The following is a 22,676-nucleotide window of genomic DNA, read 5'->3' as shown; positions in this document are numbered from 1 at the left end:
ATTAACCCAGGTATCTGATACTAAGGATCTGACCAAGTCATCTGTCTTAAGATTTCAGTCCCCTTCTGTGCCAACTACTGGGTCTTACTACTTCCTCTAGAATTTCACAAGAACTTCTACAACTAAATACTCAATATCATCTAGGTGCTTGACTGCACCTCAAAACTATTATATTTAGTCCAAGAATCTGTAAATTTTTTAAAAAATTTTTTCTAAGGGTATATATCTAATTCCTTCCACAATACAGAGCACTCAGCTCTATTTATGGTATAAATTTACTCCCACTGTCCTTCACCTGGATTTGACTGACTGCAGGGCTTATTTTCAGTGAGGTCCAAACCATCACATGATGTCATTTCTAGAGACTCTCATCAGTAAATCAAAATGCTTGTTTGTCCTTGTTTTCAAGGGGACATGTAGTTCAAAACATGCAACAATACAAGCAGGGAGGTCTTGGGGAGTCCATCACTGGCCCCAAAGGAACCAAAGCAGGCTTTTCATAAAGGGAATTGATTCCTCCTAACTTTTCCTGTCACATGGTTTTGCATCTTGAACTGCTGACATTTCATTCAAATATTTCTTTGATGTTTTACATAATGGATTTTTCTGTTCTCAGGGCTTTCTGAGGTCATTTTATGTTAGAAGCAATCTCTTTTTTATGCCCAGTAGCAAGCTACTAATTGTCTTGCAAAACACTTGTGTGGAGTGGCTACAACAGACATCTTTTAAATCCAAAATCTAAACAGTCTTCAGTAAAGTATATGTTCCAATTCTTGCCCAAACTTCATTTTTTATTATTTTTAATTTCAGAAAATTTTAAAATTATTTAAATTACCAGGTCCTAAAGGGGTGTCCAACCTCTTGGTGTCTCTGGGTCACACCAGAAAAAGGGTTGTTTTGAGCCACACATTAAATACATTTTGACATGTAATCACAAAAAAAAATCTCATAAGTTTGTAAGTAAATTTATGATTTTGTACTGGGTCCCATTCATAGTCATCCTGAGCTGCATGCAGCCTGTGGGCTTCAGGTTGGACACTCCAGTCAGACAAGCAATGTTTTATCTCTAGTTCTTTTAAATACTTTACCGCTTCCTCATTTTCAGGTCCTATTCAAATACAAGTCTCAGGGCCTTGTAGATAGGCTTCAGCATGATTCCTAAACAAGAGAGGTGATTCACCAGGACCCAAAACACCTCATTAGTTTCTGTACTTCTTATTTTGGTCTAGTGGTCAGTAAAAAATAGCAATCTATTTTTCATATTTGGAGAGAGGCTTCAGCCCATTATAATTACACAACATTTCACAAACTCTGCTGGCTCCAGCTTTTTTCCCTGGTTAGATTAGCCAGTCTTCATTTGTCAAATGGGTGACTACCGCCCTTATATCTTCTGGCCTCTCCGAGGAAGCAATTATCATTATATTTTCAACTTAATGCATCAATGGATTCCAATGATTTAAAATTCTAAGTGCTATTGTACTACTTTAAGACAATATGCCAGTGAATTAAATATGTTTTTCAGAGAATCACGACAGTGTACTAAAGTCCACTCCACATAAAAGCAGGTAATATTTAGCTCTATTATAAAACAGGAATGGGTAAGAAGGGGCTTGTCAAATCTATTATGACATATCAATACCCCTTGTCTTGTTGCATTTCTTGTTACATAGGCTTTGATATACACTCTTCCAGACAAATCTCTCAGGAAAATTGCCTTATTTGCTCCCCAAAGCCTTACTGTTACACTTCACGGACCAACTGCCTTGTATAACTATCAGATGGAGTTGTTAAAAAGGTAGTTAGTGGAAATCAATATTTATACTTCAATCCCTTTCTTAATCAGAGGAATAATCTGTTGTCACCTTCCCAGAATTCTGTATTGGTTAGTTTTTATTAGAGAAGAGGGCCAGGGATATGACAAAGGTTTCCATATGTCCAATTTTAATTGGATCAAGGGTAAATTTGGCTGACTTCCAATTTAATAAATGATATGTTCATATCTTTCCAGTTGCTCATAATACCATCTCAATTATACTTTGGCAACATAATACAAAATATTTATCATGTGATGGTTTTCAATTCCTACCAGAGCCTCGCTGTACCCTCTACATTTCACCTTTGGGCCCTTTAGAGTATTCTCTCTATCCTTTGTGGGCATTGCACATTTACTGCCTACATCCAGTCATCCCTACAAGTTTAGCTGATGCCTCGTAACCACTTCTTGTATACCATTGCCTAAGACCTTGGCTCCTTCTGTCAGGCATTGTGCCAGAAGTTCCCTGTGTTTCAGTTAATTGTTTCAAATTCTGACCCCCTCATTGAACCAAGGGGGGAGAAATATAACCCCTCACTATTTTATGTTTAATTTTTGATTCTCATAATTGAATTTTAATTACCCCAAGTAGCAAATAATACAGCTAGAGCTGAAGCTGCTTTTCAACCAGTGAACTATTGATAGTGCACCAGTTCTATAGTAGCAGCTCTACCAATTTTCTTTCTTTTACTTTTTATTCTATTTAACAAGAGCCATATAAACAATTTCACCTGGTTTAGCCTTCCTTCCTTTTCTTCATTTTCACTTTAATATCACTTTGTCTAGGGGTAGGTTGCTGAAGGGGGACAGTATCCACCTTCCTACCCTCTGCATATTTTCTTGCCACCCCCAAAGCCAAGTCACATAAGGTTCCAGAAATTGGGAATGTATGATTTGTATATGCATGATTTGTATCCACAGTACCAAATAAGGGCTGCTGTCTGATTGTCACATTGCTAGTTGAGTTTTGTCTGTGTCCTTAATATTCCAGTTGTTTGGAAAGAGTATATTCTTTGTTAGTTAGAGAAGGAGTAGTGAGGTTTGCTTCTTCAGTTAAATTTCCTACATTTCCACCTTCACCTATTAGTTATTGGTTTGGCCAAAAAGTACATTTAGTTTTTCTGTAAAATTAAGGGCATGTTTTTCATTTTCACCAATAATGTTATTTATTTGGATATTTTGAGTATGTCAGCTATCTCCCATGTGGTATAACATTGATTGTTCTCAATTAATGTCTCCATTTGTTCGCTATCAACTTCAACTGGTCTACCCAACTGTGGAGCATCATCCAGTGAGAAATCTCCAGAATGAAACTTTGCACACCATTTTTGACACATTTGATCACTCATAGCACCTTCTCCATACACTGCACCAATTTTTTGTGCTTCCATTGTGTTTTTATCTATCTTGAAATAATAAAGCACAATATGCCAAAATGTTGTATTTCCATCTTCAATATTAAAATGGCTACACAAAAATTCACCAATTTTGATAAGCGTTTTTTAATGCCTGCTGGTATAACAGCTGTCACAATACAATCTAACGAAATTGTTTTGAATGAAGTTAAAGGCAACTAAGTGGTACTAGAGCCATCTTACAGAAAAAAACAAACAAACTTTCAGGTAAACCCACATAATACAATCTAGGAGTATCGAGCTGCAAAAGTTTGTAGCCACTTTAAGAATGGAATAAACTCTTCCATGAAGATAAATGATGTACTCTTTTAACCATTTGTTTTGAGAATTGATGCTAGTAAGAATGAATTGAGCTTCTGCTAGTACTTCTCTTTAAACTGTCCCAGATCTTTAACAGAATACAATCTGTATTTTGTTATCTGGTTATAGTGCTTATCTACCTGTAGAGTCTTGGGATAATGAATTGCTGTGTTACTCTATGAGTAAATATCATTTATGCTCATATAGCAACAACAACAGAAACATCAGGTTTTATAGTAACTTAAAGAATCAGTACTGTTTACTTTGTTTTAGTCTCTATCTCTATCATACCTCTACCATTAGTTTTAAAAATTATTTACCAGTGCTGTCACAATAGCTAGAAAATAGCCCAATTGTTTTTCCCTTTATTTGGTGCTCCTTATTTCATACTTTAACTAATTCACAGATTTGTGTCATGCAAAGTTTATTAAGACTTGTTCCACATAATCTACTGCGAGTTTTTGCTCACATCTAAGCTATGAAGGGATGCATAGATATTTTGGAATCAAAATATCATGTTGTTTTTTCTATCCCCTTTATTTTTCAACAAGAAGTACATCAGTAATTTTGATCAATTGGTCTGAAAGAAGCCCCACTGTTGTAACCAATCTACACCATCACAAAGTGTTAAATTGTGGAAACAAAGGAAGGAAGGAAGAAAGGAAAGAAGGAAGGAAGGAAGGAAAGAAGGAAGGCAAGAGAGAAAGAAGAAAGAAAGGAAGAAAGGAGAGAGAGGAAGGAAGGAGAGGAGGGAAGAAGTGGGGAAAAAGAGGAAAAATCCAAATTAATTTCTCAAGGATGCAATCCCATCAGTTCTAGCAGGTGATGATTAAATGCAGCTCTCAGGGGTCCCAATGTGCTGCACTGGAATGCATTTTGGGTTCAAAATTTGAGACCCAAATTTGTGTGAAAAGAAAGTCATTTGATAAGCATTTTTTGTGTCTTTCTAGTCAATAGTAACACTTATTTGCCATTTATTCTGGATCATAATGCTCTTTCATTTCCCCTTCATATTCAACTGTCCCAATGCATTTGATGAAGCCTCTTTTATTTGTATGTGTTCTTTAAACATTGTTTATGTGTATTTTTAGTTTAGCTGCATTGTGCAACAGACCTCATAAATGTTATTTATTTATATATTCAAATAAATATTATTTAATTTTGTATGCAAATATATTTAAAATTTATTCATATTACTTATGAATATTAACTGTGTTCAATCATGTGCTTCATTAAATTGTCCTTATACATTGCTCTAATGATGAGCCACTAAATTTTTCTCTCATACCTCAATACCACAATTTATAATGTTGGGTTGGCCAAAACATCCATATGTTTTTTTCCACAAAATAAAAGACACATTTTTCATTTCCACCAAAAACTTTATTGATTTGGTCATTTTTGAGTTGGTTGGCTATCTCTTGCATGGAGTAGCACTGACTGTTCTCAATGTCTTGATTTGATTGTTATTAACTTCAATTTGTCTACCCCACCATGGAGTATTATTGTCCAGCAAGAAATCTCCAGCACAAAACTTTGAAAATCATTTTTGACATTTGATCAGTCACAGCACCTTCTCCATACACTGCACAAATCTTTTGTGTGTGTCAGTTGTGATTTTACCTTTCTTGAAATAATAAAACATGCCCTGGCTGGCGTAGCTCAGTGGATTGAGCGCGGGCTGGGAACTAAAGTGTCCCAGGTTTGATTCCTAGCCAGGGTACATGCCTGGGTTGCAGGCCATAACCCCCAGCAACCGCACATTGATGTTTCTCTCTCTCTCTCTCTGTCTCCCTCCCTTCCCTCTCTAAAAATAAATAAATCTTTAAAAAAAAGAAATAATAAAACATAATATTTTAAAAATGTTGCAAATTTTCTTTCATCTTCAATATTAAAATGGCTACACAAAAATTCACCAATTTTGATGTTTTTCTTTTAGGTATGACAGCTGTCACAATAAAATCTAACAAAATTGTTTTGAAAGAAGCTAAAGACAAAAAAGTGTTACTGGAGCCACCTTAGGGGAAAAAACAAACTTTTTTTGCCAACACAATAGTATATATACTTTTATATATGTGTAAATTTCTCTGAATACGTACTAAAAAATAAGACTGCTGCATGTAGTCCTCACATACTTAATTTAACTATGTATTTCCAGACTGTTTTCCACAATGGCTGCATCAGACCTTTCCATTGCTGGCAGTGAATCAAGCTTCCATACTCTAGATCCCTAACAATACATGTCATCATCCAACTTTATAATTTTTGCTAATCTAAAAAGTACAAAGCATTGAGCAACATTATTCTAAAACAGTGGTAATGAATGTGTTTGAGAACATATTTTTGTTTTATGTGTTGCCTTTATTCTTTAATGAATTACATTTTTAAAATCTATTACTCTGTTTTGGTTTCTCCTTCTCCTTATTGGTTTTTAGGAGTTTTTATATAAACTAGATAAAAGCCTTTATTGGTTTTGATATTGCAAGTAACTTTTCTAAATATGGCACTTGACATATAATTTTATCTTGCTATCATTGAATAGAAATTTTTTATTTTAATTTAATCACATATCAATTTTATTCTTCATGGTTTGTGTCTTTGGGATCATGTCTAAAACAACACATTTTAAAAATTTAACTTGGATGTTTATGAACTATTTATTATGTATAAATATTAGAGTGATATTATAAAACTTTTTATTTTATTATATTTTTATAATATATAAATTCCATCTAGAATTTTTATTGAAATCACATTAAAATTAGAAATTCTTATAAAAAATAATATCTTTATATTTTTATCCAAATCAATAGAATAAAAAACAATCTTCTCTATGCCACTTAATATAGTTTATAAAGCTTTTTTTTTTAGATCTTATGAATTTCTTTAAAAGTCAAATCCTATGTAATTTAGTTTTTGTTGCCAATGTGTTATTTATATTTTGTAGTTGGATATTACTTATTTTGACAGGTATAATTGACTTTTGGGCACTGCTCTTCTTTCATTCTTTTTTAATGGTCTTATTTGTTTGTTGATCTTGTTTGTTTTCTTTATCAAACCTGAGTGGCAATGAACCCCAGGGCTCAAGAACATCAGGCACTACAGAACTATAATCAACTACCCGTTTGCTGACTCTGAACTTGCAATATTTCCAAAGTCTCAACAATAAATCAACTAGAAAAAAACATAACTGTACATATTAGATTGTAATCCATCAGTTCTGAGGTAGAAGTTAGTTCTTTCTCCAGGGGTCTTTTTTTCAGCTCTGACATTTTCACGCCAACACTAAAATGGTAAATTGGACTTATGGGAAAGATGTAAGAATAGAACTTAAAGTCATCCCCCAAACTACATCCTCTCTGTTGATCAGTGGGTGCTCTGTCACCAGCTGCCACCACCATGTATGTCCTGGACAGTCTTTGATCTATACTGCAGTTTCTCAGTGTTCATAATTATTGGGCAAATCTATGCTTCTCTCCCACTTTTGTAGTTTACGTAAAGTTGCTATTGAGGGAAGCAGTCAATGGTTCATATTAATTCATCATTTTATGATAAACAGCAAGAGCCTATGTTTTAACATTTAACTTATTTTTCATATTTCTGTGAACTTAAAAATTGCTAAATTTAAAATGCATTGCTAATATAATCACAAAAAGTTTTAGTTTAACGTTCAATTAAAAATGCACAAATATTGTTGATATTTGCGAGCTTAACTGAGGAAAATAGTGATGAATGCTTCTCCTTTAAGAAATAACTTGTGAATTTTAATTCTGGATTTAGCTGCTTCAGTATAATGTAAAATTTAGCCTATTGCCTTATTTTGGACTGCTGTCATCTTTCAATGTTAATATACTTATAGGGCAGTGGTTTGATTACACATATCTCTGAGAACAAAGCCTGATGGGTAGAAGCACACTCTGTGCCTATGTATGTACGTAAGCATCTAGGTATGTAAACAGTGTATGCAAAACATATATCCTGACCACAGTTTTACTGATGAATAAGCATAGAACAATATAAATTCATAATTGGGATATGTTAAAAATTATAACAATGCATTATTATAATAAATAACAGTGATAAATCTTTCTACTTGCATTGGATCCTGGCTCTGCTAGTTACTTAAAAATACTAATTTGGGTCAACAGAATTAATCTTTTTTGTAGTTTCTTCATTTATATAAAGGGACAAGAGAATACCTACTTGTCATATTGTTATATTGTGTATGCGTTTATCTATAAAAACTCAATGTAGATGGACTTCTGTAAAACACAGTGGCCTCTACTCTTCACAAACATCAATGTCACATAAAAATAACAACTAAAACATTTTTCTAGATTTAAGGAGACTAAAGACATAAAAACTAAACACAGTTCATGTTCTTTTTCTGGATCACAGTTTTTTTAAAACTGTTCTAAGAACACTTTGAGACAACTGAGAAAATTTCAATATTGATTTTCTATTAGTAAAAAAATTATTATTTAATGGTTAACACTGTATTAACCAAAAAGGTCTGCACATTTCCTTCAGTTGGAATAAAGTTAGACAAGCTTCTTCCTGACTCCAGGCCTTGAAGTCCCTCTTAGCCCAAGCTGGCCCTCCCTTTCTTTAGGACTTACTTTAGAAAACTTGTAATTGCAAATTCTTTCTCTGTTTCTTTGAGTCATAAAACTTTTTAAAGCCTCTTGTCAGTTTAACCAACCAGGACTGTCTTTTTTCAAGGATCTCAGAGACATCCCTTTGAAATGTAATCATCAAAGTAGATAGAGGACCTATCTCTCAGTCTTCGTGGAAGGGCAGGAACCTAACTTTGGTGGGTGACTTATATCATACTATAATACTATGTCCTGTTATTAATGGTAAGAAAAAGTTTATTCTTTCTGAGGATCCCTCCTTTCCTTTCAGTGGGAAAAATGGAGACAACTGTACTTGAACAATAATTAAAAAAATAAAAAGAGAAATGTACTCTTTTTTTGGTAATTTCAATTAGAAAACAAAGAAGGGACCATGTCAGCTCCCAAAAACTCTTCAATTTTTTATTTCAGTAGAGTTTACTTTAGATTATGTTCTGGTCTCTCTCCATTATTGTAATAGCCTTGAATAGAGTTTTTCTTGCCTATTTACTTTTGACTGGTGAAATTCTTGCTCTGGTAGCCTTAATGTTAAATTTTCAGATTTTGGTAATTGTATTATGATTATGTAATATAATTTTCTTGTTATTAAGAGACACTTAGGTGTTTATGAGCAAACCATCAAATAATATCTAGTGGTTTAGATAAATGGCAAATTGTGCATGTAAGAGACCAAGAGCAAGAAACAGGGAGAGGGAGGGAGGCATGGAGGAAAGGTTAGTTAAAGGAGGAAGGGAGGTAGAAAGAGAAAGAAGGAAGCAAGGGGTGCTAGTTACTGATAAGAAGTTGAAATAGGAATATCGAGTGGTTATAGGTGTTATGCTAAAGTGTATACATCTTATAACAACACCTCTACATACTCGGGGCGTGGTCCTCATCACCCTTTATTAATATGAGAAAAGCTTTGTTTCTATTTCAGGGCTGGCTTTTTTTCTGACAAAAAAACTAACTGATCAAAAATAATTATATCTAAGAATTATTGTATATTATTATATTACCCTTAATCTACACATTATTGTATCAGGAGATACAGAATCAACATTAGGAGAATCAACATAACTGATGGGCTCTCTCAGGCACGTCAAATATCATTATTGAAATCTGAACCAGAGAGTCTGTCAGTTAAGCTGAAAGATGTTAGAAATAAGTTTTCATTGGTGAAATGAATGGTGTTCAAGAAACGTAGTTGGGATTCACTGTTCTTGTTTTTATGGGTCTCACAGTGTTATGGAACTCACTCATATTATATGCATGAGCTATAAGAAACTGGAAAGATGAACATCCTAATACTGTCTCAACAGAGTTGAGACAGACTCAAAATCTGGTTAGCTTTCCTCTCCTTCACAGATGTGATTTTCTCCCAGTCTAATCTGGGCTTCTGGATAAAGTAGAGGCCTTTTACTAATGCATTGTTGTCAGAATTTAGTCTGAGACTTGCTTTTATTATGCATTCTCTATGTGGGTAAAGTTGGTAAATACCTCTGTATAGCTTGTCATTACAAGGAATTGACATTTACCAAAAGAACTTTCTAATTGTGAACCACCACTAGATTGACTTTGTTTAGTTTGCAAAAGTAGTTAATAAGATTCTTGTGAGGACTAAAAGATAACATGTTATGTTGCTTATAATATTGTCTGTTATACAACAACGTTTCAATAAATTCCAGATTATTTTATATGAATATTAAATTGTTTGCTACTTACTACCAAAACCCTTAATATTTGTGAAAATTCATAATGGTCCTGTCATCAAAATAAACATTTCAGTATACATTTTATCAGTCGGTACTACTGTAAGCAATAGAAAGCCACCCAGATGGTCCAAATGAAGGGACCACTTACAGATTTATGGACTAAAGTGTTAATGGAGTGTCTGGAGAAGAGCACCGATGGGATGTGAGTCTAACACTCAAATCTGTGGTGTTAAGGGGAGAAAATATTACAAGCGTTTACTGAAAAGTTGACTGGGGGAGTTATAATATCTACTGCCTAAGATACCATGCAAAATCAGGGACAGAACAGGGAAGAAATGGCTGACCTCTCTCCACCCTGCGCTCTGATCTCGTCATTAACGTCATAGCCTAAGTATAACAGGAAGCCAGGGGGGCAGTGGAGCCCAGATGATGCACCTCACAGGGCTCATTCTCTGGGACCTCCCAGCAAGGTGAAGATAGATGGATAATATATGCATAAAACAATTGGAAGATAAGCAGCTCACAAACTTTTATTGTTATATGCAAATTATATGAAGCAATGTTAAAAAATTCTAAACAGCTGGCAAACTATATAAACTATTGTTCAATATTTCTTTTGTTTAACACTAACACACATCATATAAAAATGGTAAGACTAACAATTAATGTTTTGTGACATAGAGGTTAGTTTAAGCATCAACCCAAATTGTGATGCACCTCACATATCTGTAAATAATATTTTCATGCACCAAGGTTCAAACCACCTATGACTATATGAACATCTTTACTAATGTGGACATTTTTTTCTTCAGTGTCTCATTTCACAATGTCTGGTGTTTCTCTTTCTAAAATAAATGAGTTCTCTTTTTATAGGTAATAAAAATAAATGCTTCATTTGCCACTACATTAAAATTAGTTGACAAAATTTCTTTATTGTTATTTTCTGTCACTGTTTCTACATCACGTTTTTTTTGTTGTTGTTATTGTTGTTCTTTCACACTGCATAATAGCAATCTATATGCCCTGGGAGTATATTTACGATTCTATTTCCCTAAAATTTAACCTACAAAAGTTAGTATTTTACATAGATTTGTATTGCTTGCAGGGAAATAAGAGATCGTGCATTTAGGGAAGGTACATTAGTCACAGTATCCAACCAAATGCACATCTATTCTATACTGAATCATGCTACCTGTATTTTTTAAACAGCGTGGTTTAAGGCACCAGCTTTAATATGATTGAATGTTAGAAAAAGCAAGCAGCAAAAAATTTCATTAAAAGATGTAAATACAGGTTTTTACTGTAGAGAAGAAAATAAAATGTATACAGTAAAATCAGGTTTGTATTTCTGTAAATGATCATCATGGGTATTTAGAAAGTTGATAAAGAAGCATATTCTAAATGTCCATGTAATAAAAATAAGAACATATTTATTGTTTAGATTTGTTAGTATTGCTAGACCTCCAACTCTGTTCTTTTCAGGTATGACTTAGTTGTTATAGGGCCTTGGTATTACACATACAAAGTTTTGAATGAGCTTTTCAGTTTGTCTGAAGCGTTCTACTGGAATTTTGATGGGCATGTGTTGAAAATAAAGACACATTTGAGAAGAATTGACATCTTCACAATATGAAGCCTTCTTAGCTATTGTAAGAACAATATATTAATATATTTCTTCAATTATTTGGGTCTTTATTTTCTTTTAGCAATACTCACACAATTTACAATGTGATTACTGATATGATTAGTTAAATCTATCAAAATTTAACTATTATTTTTTATTTATCTCTTCTGTTGTTTGCTTCCCCATTTCCTCTTTCTCTGTCATTTGTTTTGTTATCTTAGTGGTTGTCTTAGTGTTTATAGTACATATCTTTAACTTGCCATAGTTTTGCTTCAACATGTAACATTACACCGAACTCTCATAGTATAAGAAAAGTTCATTATTTTACTTTAATGATTCTCCTTCCTGGCCTTTGTGTTATTTTTTGTCACACATTTTATATTTAATTATATTTTATTATGTTACCTTTAATCTATACCTTGGGATGCTTAATTAGGTTTGAAATAGAGTAATTAGACTCAAAATGACCGACATGCTTACATAGCACCAAGTAACATATTAATATTAATAACACTACATTATTATTTTTACTTAAAGTCAATTGACATTTATGGTAATAGTAGTACATTTTTTCTTAATTAATTTGATAAAATTATAATTATGTATATTTAATTACATAGGTAGGCTTTTAAAAATATTAAATAATTAATTGAGGATGGTATGAAGAAAAGACATAATATATAAGAGTATAACATAAATAATAAAAATTTGGGATGGGATACACTGTATTAGGACACTTCATCTTTTTTTTTTAAGATTTAATTTATTTATTTTTAGAGAGAGGGGAAGGGAGGGAGAGAGGGAGAGAACATCAATGTGTGGTTGCCTCTTGTGCGCCCACCACTGGGAACCCAGCCTGCAACCCAGGCATGTGCCCTGACTGGAAATCGAACCTGCAACCCTTTGATTCACAGGCCAGTGCTGAATCCAGTGAGCCACACCAGCCAGGGCAACACTTCATCTTTTTAAAATTAAAAAAAATATTTATTTATTTTTAGAGAAATGGGAAGGAAGGGAGAAAGAGAGGGAGAGACACATCAATGTATGGTTTCCTTTCACACACCCCCAACTGGGAACCTGGCCCACAACCCAAGCATGTGCTCTGACTGAGAATTGAACCAGTGACCCCTTGGTTTGCAGGCTGGTGCTCAATCCACTGAGCTACACCAGTCGGGGCTGGACACTTCATCTTTATACTAAGTTTGCAAATTAAACATAAGTGTCTCAATTTTATCAAGGAAGAAAATGGGAGTAATGGCATAAATCACATATTCAAATCATAAAGCAAGCAATTGAAAAAAAGATAAGATTTAAATTTAGTTATTCCTCTCTTTAAAGTGTAACCTATTAACTGATTATCTCTCAAGGATTTTCTGGGTTTTTTTGTTTTGTTTTGTTTTGTTTTTCCTGGGGAAGTTATTCTTAAGGAATAAGGTTAGGTAGCTAGTTAGACGTGAGCTGCAGTAGACTAAGGAAGGGAAAGAAAATAGATTATCTGCGTGCATCCCTGCATGTCCACAGCGCTTAAGGTAAATCTTTAAGCTGAAACAGGCCTCACCACACCCAGACTTGTGGTCACCAAATCTCTGATTCAATCTCAGGACATTGTTCAACCACAGAGGTCACCAGTACCCAGTCACAGACCATGTACACAGACAGATAAGTGAGGGGGCGAAGCTGAGAGACAGAACTGAAGTCCAGGAAGAAGAGCCCATAAATACCTGAGCCTTGAACTAATGGGAGCACTCACACTCTGAGTGCTCATGCAGTCCCCTCAAAGCATATTTCCACTCTGTTAATAAATTCTGCCTGCATCAATGCACTTTGTCTCTTGACTGGAATCTTCCCTTCAAGAAGACAAGAACTGAGGTCTCATCATTTTGTCATTAACAATAAGAAATCACATCCATACTTTATTATAAAAATTGAGCAGCTATTCCCAGAACTGGTGTATTTGTGTCAAGTAGGCAAGGCTGAAAACCTCATTGTTGTCTGTGTCTATGAGTTCTTTCTCCTTTTTCTTTTTCACTTGATTTCCCTACCCACTCACCCCCTAACCCAGAGTTGTCAGCCTGGTCTCCATCTATGAGTCTGTCTCTACTTTGCTTGTTCATTCAGTTTGTTCATTAGATTCCACATATGAGTAAAATCATATGGTATTTCTCTTTCACTGCCTGATTTATTTCACTTAGCATAATGCACTCCAGTTCCATCCATGCTGTCACAAAGGGTAATTTTTTTTCTTTTTCATAATCAAATAGTATTCTATTATGTAAATGTACCATAGATGTTTTATCCATTCATCTACTAATGGACACTTGGGATGCTTCCAAACCTTGGCTATTGTATAAATAACACTGCAATGAACATAGCTGTGCATATATTCTTTTGAACTAGTGTTTTGGGTTTCTTCAGATAAATTCCCAGAAGTGGAATCTCATGCAGTTCCATTTTTAATTTTTTAAGGTAACTCCATACTGCTTTCCACAGTGGCTGCATCAGTTTGCATTCTCACCAACAGTGCAAAAGCATTCCCCTTTCTCAATATCCTCACCAACACTTGTTTGTTGATTTATGATAGTCATTCTGATAGGTGTGAGGTGATATCTAATTATGATTTTGATTTGCATTTCTCTAGTGATTAGTGATGTTGAGCACCCTTTTATACGTCTATTTGCCATCTATATGCTCTCTTTGGAGAAGTATCTATTCAAGCCCCTTGCTCATTTTTCATTTGGATTGTTTGGGTTTTTTGGTGTTGAGTTTTTTAAGTTCTTTATAAATTTTGAAAATAACCCCTTATCAGATATATCACTAGCAAATCTGTTCTCCCATCCAGTGAGTGGGTTGTCTTCTCCTGTATTTGATGGTTTCCTTTGCAGCACAAAAGATTGTCAGTTTGATGTAGCCCCATTTGTTTATTTTGTTTGTTTGTTTCCCTTGCTCAAAGAGAGATATAAAAAAATGTGACTATGATAAATTTCAGAGATTTTACTGCCTATGTTTTCTTCTAGGATTTTTATGGTTTCAGGTCTTACATTTAGGTCTTTAATCCATTTTGAGTCTACTTTTGTGTGTGGTATAAGAATGTGGTCTATTTTCATTTTTTTTTGCATGTATGTGTCCAATTTTCCTAACAGTATTTATTAAATAAACTATCTTTAGTCCATTATATGTTTTTGCCTTCTTTGTTAAATAGTATTTGACTATAAAGGTATGGGTTTGTTTCTGGGCTCGCTATTCATAGATCAGTTCCACTGATCTATGTTTCTGTTTTTATGTCAGTGCGATGCTGCTTTGATTAATATGGCCTTGTAGTATAGTTTAATATTAGGATGATTCCTCCAATTTTGTTCTTCTTTCTCAAAATTGCTGTTGTTTTTTGGGGTCTTCTGTAGCTCCATATAAATTTTGGAATATTTGTTCTAGTTCTGTGACATATGCCCTTTTTATCTTGATAGGAATTGCACTGAATCTGTAGATTGCTTTGGGTAGTATGGACATTTTAATGATCTGATTATTTCTATCGATGAACATGGTATATGCTTTACTTATTTGTCTCTTCTGCAATTTCTTCAGTGTCTTATAGTTTTCTGAGTATAGGTCTTTTACATTCTTGGTTAAATTTATTCATAGGTATTTTTTGAAGCAATTGTAAATAGGATAGTTTTCTTAATTTCCCTTTCTGAGAGTTTGTTACTGGTGCGTAAAAATGTAATTTATGGGTATTTATTTTACATCCTGCTACTTTACTAAATTTAGACTATTTTATTTTATTTTAAAAAACAGTAACTAAATTATATATTTCCTTTTCCTGCTATGTTGATGTAATTATATACCTTTCCCTTTGGAAAGTTCACAATTCTTCCTGACTTGACTAGTGTGAATGGACAAATTGGTTCCCATTTATCAACTCTTGCATAGAGAAATTTCCAATTAGTTTACCCTGCCAATAAGCAAATTCTGCAACTCAAGTTTGGAAATCAAACTCCAGTTAAAAAAAAAAACAAAACAAACAAACAAAAACAACAACCACCAATCATCATAATAATTAAGGTCATTGAAAACTGCAATGTAAGTCAACATGGTAGATTAGAAGCTCCTACCCTTTGCAACAGCATGGATGGAACTGGAGTGCATTATGCTACGCAGAATAAGCCAGGCAGTGAAAGACAAATACCATATGATCTCACCTTTAACAGGAACCTAAAGAACAAAACAAAGAAACAAGCAAAATATAACCAAAGACACTGAAATAGAGAACAGGCTGACAGTGACCAGAGGGGAGAGGAGAGGGAATTTCAGTGAAAAAGGGGAAGAGTTTACAGGAACAAGTATAAAGGACACATGGACAAAAACTAGGGGGGTTGGAATTGGGAGGGAGGTAGCGAGAGCTGAGTGGGTTGGCTGGGATGGGAGTAAAAGACAGAAAACTGTACTTGAATAACAATTAAATTTAAATTTTTTAAATTTAAATTTAAAAAATTTAAAAAAAGAAAGAAGAAATACAGTTATTTCAGTTAAAAAAAAAGAAGGTAATTACTTCAGTCCATGGGGCAATGTGCCTATGGAGACTTTGAATTACATCCTGAAATCACTCTTTACTCCCACTTCTTACTCATTTTAGCATAGGTACTTAGAGCTAATAATGAGATTGTAAAGTGAGCATATATTTGAAGATTCTTAAAAATTAACTCAAGAAAACTCTGATTATTAGTAGTCAGCTTCTTCTTGTTCTAATAAAATGCTATTATACAATGTATTCAGTTTATTTTGTAATAATGGCAAATCTTGTATAATGGAAAATATTACTCAAGCATTTTGCAGGACTTATCAAAATAACAGCTTATCCAGGAAGAAACCTGGCCCATGCCTGGACTGCTAAATGACGAATTCTTCAATACTCACATCAAGTTTGTAGTCTTTCGCATTCAGGACTTCTTTATAGCTTGGAACAAAAGGTCACTGGCAAGGCAACCTCCAGTTCTGATAGCAACCTTAGCAGTGGATTTTAATTCTTGGTGACACCAGTCAGCAAAAATTGGAAACATCAACTTGGAATGATGTAGTTACCTGCTGAAGAAAACAGAATTGACAGAAAATTTGAAAGGGATAGATAATTTGGACATAGTTACAAGTTCTAGTCTAATTTGCAGGACAAGACCAAACCCTCCCCCTCCCAGGAAGGATATGTTTTAGATTATGCATGGTACTCTATTGACACATGAAATTCCTCTTTGCAGTCACTGATCCACATTTTTATAAAATAAAATTTCAAAGGTATTGTATTCTTCATCAGATGTGATTGTCTTATCAGATATGCCTGATTATTTACATAGGTGTTACAAGAATGTTAACTTACTATACTGTCATTTTTCTCTTTTTTGTGCTGGACGTTTTCAAGCCAAGCTCTCACAACAATATTTATCTATATTGCCTATAAATTTGGATGAATTTCTCTCCTCTTAAGGTCCTTAAAATATATTAAGATTCCCAAGTCTATGAAGAAGTGACCTTCCTTGCTCATCTGTAAAATTGGGAACACAAATATCCATAAACACTGTAGGTCATATGTCAGGCCAGTTTTCCCAAAAGGACTTGATAAGCACTGACTTTATGAAGTCAAGTACTTTAAAAGTGTCTAGTTATATCTATTAAATGTGTGCCATTCTTAAATATGACATTCTAAGTAAAGCCTTTGTTATATATCTAATGTTTCTAATCATGCCCTAGTAACAGGACGGACAGATTGAAATTAAACCTACACAAACAAACATATCATTATGTAAGAAAGCTTAATAAGAGGTGCCATATCTGAAGTAGGCAAGGAGAAAAATATATATTACAAATGTCTAATTTCTGTTTATAATAACATAGTCTACTAATTGTTTTCATTTATAAATTGCTAAAGGGGAACAAGGAAAGGCTTCCTTATACATTACAATATGTAACATTAAAAAATCAACAATATTTTGAACAAAACCCACAATCAATTTATTCAATCATATGTGATTAATTCTCCTTCTGTTCCAATGGCTTAGCAGTCTCATGAACCCATTTGCTTTGAGATGAGTGTTCTACAAGACTTAACTCAGTCCACTTGTATGGTCTAAAAGTTAAGTGATTCCTTAACTTGTAGCTGATGCACAGAAACCAGTACCCAAAAGTGCATAGCACAGCTTTTTCACAAAAGACAAAACACTCAAGTCTGTAGTTGATGGCAAGAGCTTTCAGAGAAGCATCAGAGTAAAACAATGGCAAACATTAGAAGGTATTTACTGCTAATGCATTTGAACGGCTGTCCCATGACTTTGTTGATCTTGGCTAGACTCCTGATTTATTAGGATGTAGGTAAGTTGTCTGTCAACTTTTCTAGGCTTGCTAGGCTAAGGCATGCCTAAGTACCTAATGAGAGATGCTAAGAATGAGGAATAAAGCCAAACCACCTGATTATCCTCTTTTCTAAAAGTTAAATTTATTGTGGTAACGTTAGTTAATAAAATTATGTAAGTTTCAAGTGTACAATATTTTAATACATCATCTGCATGTTGCATTTTGTGCTCATCACCCAAAGTTTCTTCTTCTTCCATCATATATACTCTACCTCCTTTACCCTCTTCAACAGCCCCCCAACCCACTTTCCTTCTGATGGATCACAGACCTAAAGATAAGACACAATGATCCTCTTGGTGGAAGAATCTGTAAAGTCACATGACTGATAAGGTTCAGGATCTAGAAATGGGTGAAACATTGGAGACATCCAAACAATCAGTCTCTCACAAAGAATTAAGTGGTTCAATACATGTAAAGAAATTATAAAGTACCTATTTTTAATAAATGTTTAATAAATTAGTGAAATTTATTATTTCTTGAATTGTGTAGATTACAAGAAATGCCTCTTACTTTTCTTACACTTGTTCACCAACTATTCATATGTTCCTTAAATCTGTTCAATGTACTCTGAGGACAGAAAATTGAATGCTATCTGTCCTTAGGAAGCATACAGTCTTTATGAGTTGCAAATGACTACAATGTATGAGGGGCATAAAAATACTATGTGAGTTCAGAGAAGAAAGCACTCCCTGTGAACTACTGGGAGACAGAGATTGTAAAGTGCTTCTTTGTAGGTGACATGTTAGCTGAAGCTTGAGAGATAAATAGTATTTCAATAGGTAGAAATGACAGGGTGTAGCTATTACAGAAGAGTGGTGTGAATGAATGAAGACAATAAACTATAGAACAAGTTTTGGAAAAAATCAATGATTATAAGAAACTCTAGAGGTAGGTGCAGGAGTCAAACTAGATCTGCACTGACTATATATAAACCCTGGAATTTTCTTCATAAAGTCTCTATTACTTTATATGCTTGCTGTTATATTCTCATAAAATTTGAGGAAAAATAAAAACACAATATACTTATTTGAAAGTTTTAACTGCTTAATACCTGCAATTTTGAGCTTATGATGTTCTTTTCTCCCCAAGTTCACATTTTATTTTAAATGTCAAGCATTACACATCTTACTATATCTGCATGACAATTTAAAAATATTACATGACCCCAAATTTGTATTGCCAACAAAGACTTAGTCATTAGCATCGAAACTGTTTCTTTTAAAATTATGATCACTGAAAAGTAAATAAATTAACACAATACAATAGATAAGTAAATGTAAAAATTTTTGTTCAAAGTAGTTGTTAACATTGAGATAGTATTCAAGAAGTGGTCATCCCAGTAAACCTCCCACAGCCCACTCAGGAAGTGAGAGATAAACATCAATTAAAAAGTAAAAGGACTTTGGAGGGACAACATGTGGTTGGTCTTGTGAAATGAAGACACAAAGTCATACCTACACCTACATCTTTAAAGATCCCAGATATAAAACAGGTTGTAATTATTCTTACCACAAAAGCTTGAGACAGAACTCTTAAAATTACAGTGCTCTTCTTGGCCCTCAGTCCTATTCTTGTAGCCTGTTTGTATTTTGGTTAATTTTGTCATTGTATTTGAGTCTACTTATGTATATTTTCAGAATAAAATATCTCAGAAAACTCAAAATTGATTTAAAAATTTATATTTATAGTGTTGCATTAATTTCCTTTAGGAGAGAAAATTTTGCTAGCTTTAGTTTATTCTACTGCATTAACAAATTGACTGATGTATGTTATTGAAATATCATATTGAAAAGGCACATTTCATTATTTTTCCTGAGAAGGGGAAGTGCTTATAGTAAAATAAACATTGGATATGGTTGGTATATATTAATTATATAAATGTGTCTTATTGAGTAAAACCAGGGCACTGACCGCTACTATTAAATTATTCCAATTTCACAGCTAGGAAAGAGTTCTGTTCAGTTAGGAACTGATGAAAAGCCTGAGTTACTTATCTAATGTTTTTTTTCCCCACTGGAAATTGTTTTTATTTGTTTACACTTTTTTTTCTTGTTGCAGGACACATCTTCAATGTCACTTCCCTATTCAAGTACACAGAATACAGGCAGAACTAAATAACTGTTTTTATTCACCACCACCTCCCCCTCCCCCCATTACTCTAAAAGTGTCTTTTGCTAGTGATCCCTGGTTGCAGCATATGCATTTTTTTCCTTTTTGTGCAAATTTATATGCATGGAAATAATATGGGAGCAACAGTGGAAAACAAATTTCCAAGAAAGAAAGAAATTATTTATCTGTTCTGAAGTATAATCAAATACATTTTCAAAATCAGGAGGCTAAAACTGAATCCCAACTGCTAACACAATTACACAATAACACAATTGTGTGTGTGTATATACTTGAATATGTTCTGATTTTTTAAAAATAAGCAAATTAAAGATTTAATGAAAGAAAATTTAGCATCCTACATAATTTAATCATATTACAAAAATTTCAGATAATGCATATTAATGGCATTTTTCTCTAGATTATCAGATGACATAAAGTGTTCTAAGCACAATTGAATTAGCCTGTAACCAAACTTCTGAGGCACTAACTCACTGAGAGGGGGCCAGGACAGAATACTGCTCCCTACTTCCTGAGTCAGCAAAACTGAAAAGAACAAGAAAATGTACTTCATATGTGCTTAGGTAGTTAGCTTTTTTACCTAACCAAGTCTTAAATCTAAAGTACGTTAACTTCGTTACAGCTTCAAATAAAAATTATAATAAAATTATCAAGTATCAGTGAGGTCTGCAAAGGAAACAGACTTAAAAAGATAATTAGAAAAAGAAATAAAAACAGTAAATAAAATTTAAAGTGCAAATGTAAAGCATAGCTGTAATATTTTTAATTTATATATTTTATTTTCTTCCTTTTGTTTCAGATTTTATATTGTCCTAAACAGAAAGAACACTAGAATTAGGGAGGTGCAGGCCTTTCTAAAATATGTATACAATGTGATGTATTAATTCTACCACTAAGCAAATCCCAGAACACATGGTGCAAACAACACATTAAAATAAAAATTAGTTAGAAAATATTATAAGCACTATCATATATATGTATACATATATATATGTTTGTTTTTTTCATTTTAACTTACAAGAATTCTAGTTATGTATTTGAATCTGATCTGTGTGGATGACACAAGCTGTTCTGCAAAAGTGCTTCTCTGGGGCCACAGTCCCCTCAGTGTGGTACCATGACCATTAACTCACCTGGAAACTTGTCAGAAATGGCATCTTCTCAGTTCCCATCCAGGACCTACTAAAGCAGAAATGCTAGGTTAGAGTCCAGAAATCTGTGCTGCAACAAACACTCTAGTGAATTGCATACTAAGGTTTGAGACCACTTGTTTAAGGAAAACTAGTATTTCTGTAAATGCAAGGCTCTGCCCTGAACACCATATATCTATTACTGGAGGCACTGATACAACTTTTACAGATGTTGGTACTCTAATTTTAGAAATAAAAAAAAATAACATCATTGATATTAAATAATTTTTTATTGTAACTCCTACAGCAAATACCAGGATGCCATGACAACTATAAAAGATACTCTCCTTTCTATGTGTCTTATTCTCCCAAGGCCCGGCTGCTTGGCTCAATCAGCACATAAAAACGTGCTCCTATGTTTTAGCTACATTATCAGAGCATGCTGCCAATGTGGAGAATTATGTGAGATCCAAAGGAATGGACCCACATCTGCAGGACCATTATTGGATAAAATGACAAATGTTAAAATGGATAAGTGATCCCCCTCTACCACACACATACACTAATGTGCAGACATTGCATTTGACTCTTCTATTTGATGATAAAATTCATTATTTTTTTCTACTTCATGATAGAAAATGCCAAATACTGAGGCAGTCGCCGTCCAGCAGTAACCGCAAGTGCTGCAGATGCTCGAGATACAAGAAAAATACACTCCGACTACCAAGTTCTGTGGAGGATTATGGATGCAACGGCCCCTCTCTCAAGGAGGGAGCATCTCGCCTTCCTGCCTGAGCAGGCTTTTATTAAGAACACAGATACATTTTGTTGATTACAGTCTGTCAGGGAAGATCAAACGAGTAGGTAACTTTCAAAGAGCTAAAAAGGCTCATGCTGAGTTTGGGGTTTTATCACCTAAAAACTACAGGACCTAAAAGACTAGTTTCGTTTTCTGTCCAGGACTTCATATTCTAATTCAAGAGCATCCTCAGCAAGCAGGTCTCACAGGATCTTGTATATTCTCTGCCTCAGGTCTAATTACCCCAGGGGTCTGCTGAGTCTGGTCTGGACTGCACTGCCCCTTGTTATATCTGCAGGCCTGAGTCGGGCAGAGGAGACAAAGGTAGCTGGGAGATTTGGATTTCTCACAGGCAGAATAAGGATTTGTCAAAGCCAAGGGGGCACGGGTCGATCACTCCCTCATTTCCACAGCCCCCTGAGTCTTTTCCCTGAGGGCTTTCCCACGTGATCGTGCCTGTCTTAAATCCATCCTCCTCTGAGGAATGTTACCCGTCATTGGCTAACCGACCAAGCAATGGGGGCCAGACATAGAGCAGGGAGACAAGCTTGTCTCCTTAATGTCTCCTGGTTCCAAGATCTCTCACTCAGCCTTAGCTATGGGGGGTTGCAGCTTCCTGAAACCAGGCAAGGCAGACCCCAACAAAATACCCACTATGGAGTAGGTAAATCTTGAGCTATCCATACATGCACATAAAGTTGTTATTTTTATATTCACTTCACAGATAGAGGAGTTAAGGCACAGAAAGGC

The sequence above is a fragment of the Phyllostomus hastatus genome, unplaced genomic scaffold, assembly GCF_019186645.2.
Source record: "Phyllostomus hastatus isolate PE091 unplaced genomic scaffold, TTU_PhHast_1.1 phas_contig_29, whole genome shotgun sequence".
NCBI classification, from domain to species: domain Eukaryota; kingdom Metazoa; phylum Chordata; class Mammalia; order Chiroptera; family Phyllostomidae; genus Phyllostomus; species Phyllostomus hastatus.
Note: the sequence above shows the minus strand (reverse complement) of the source record.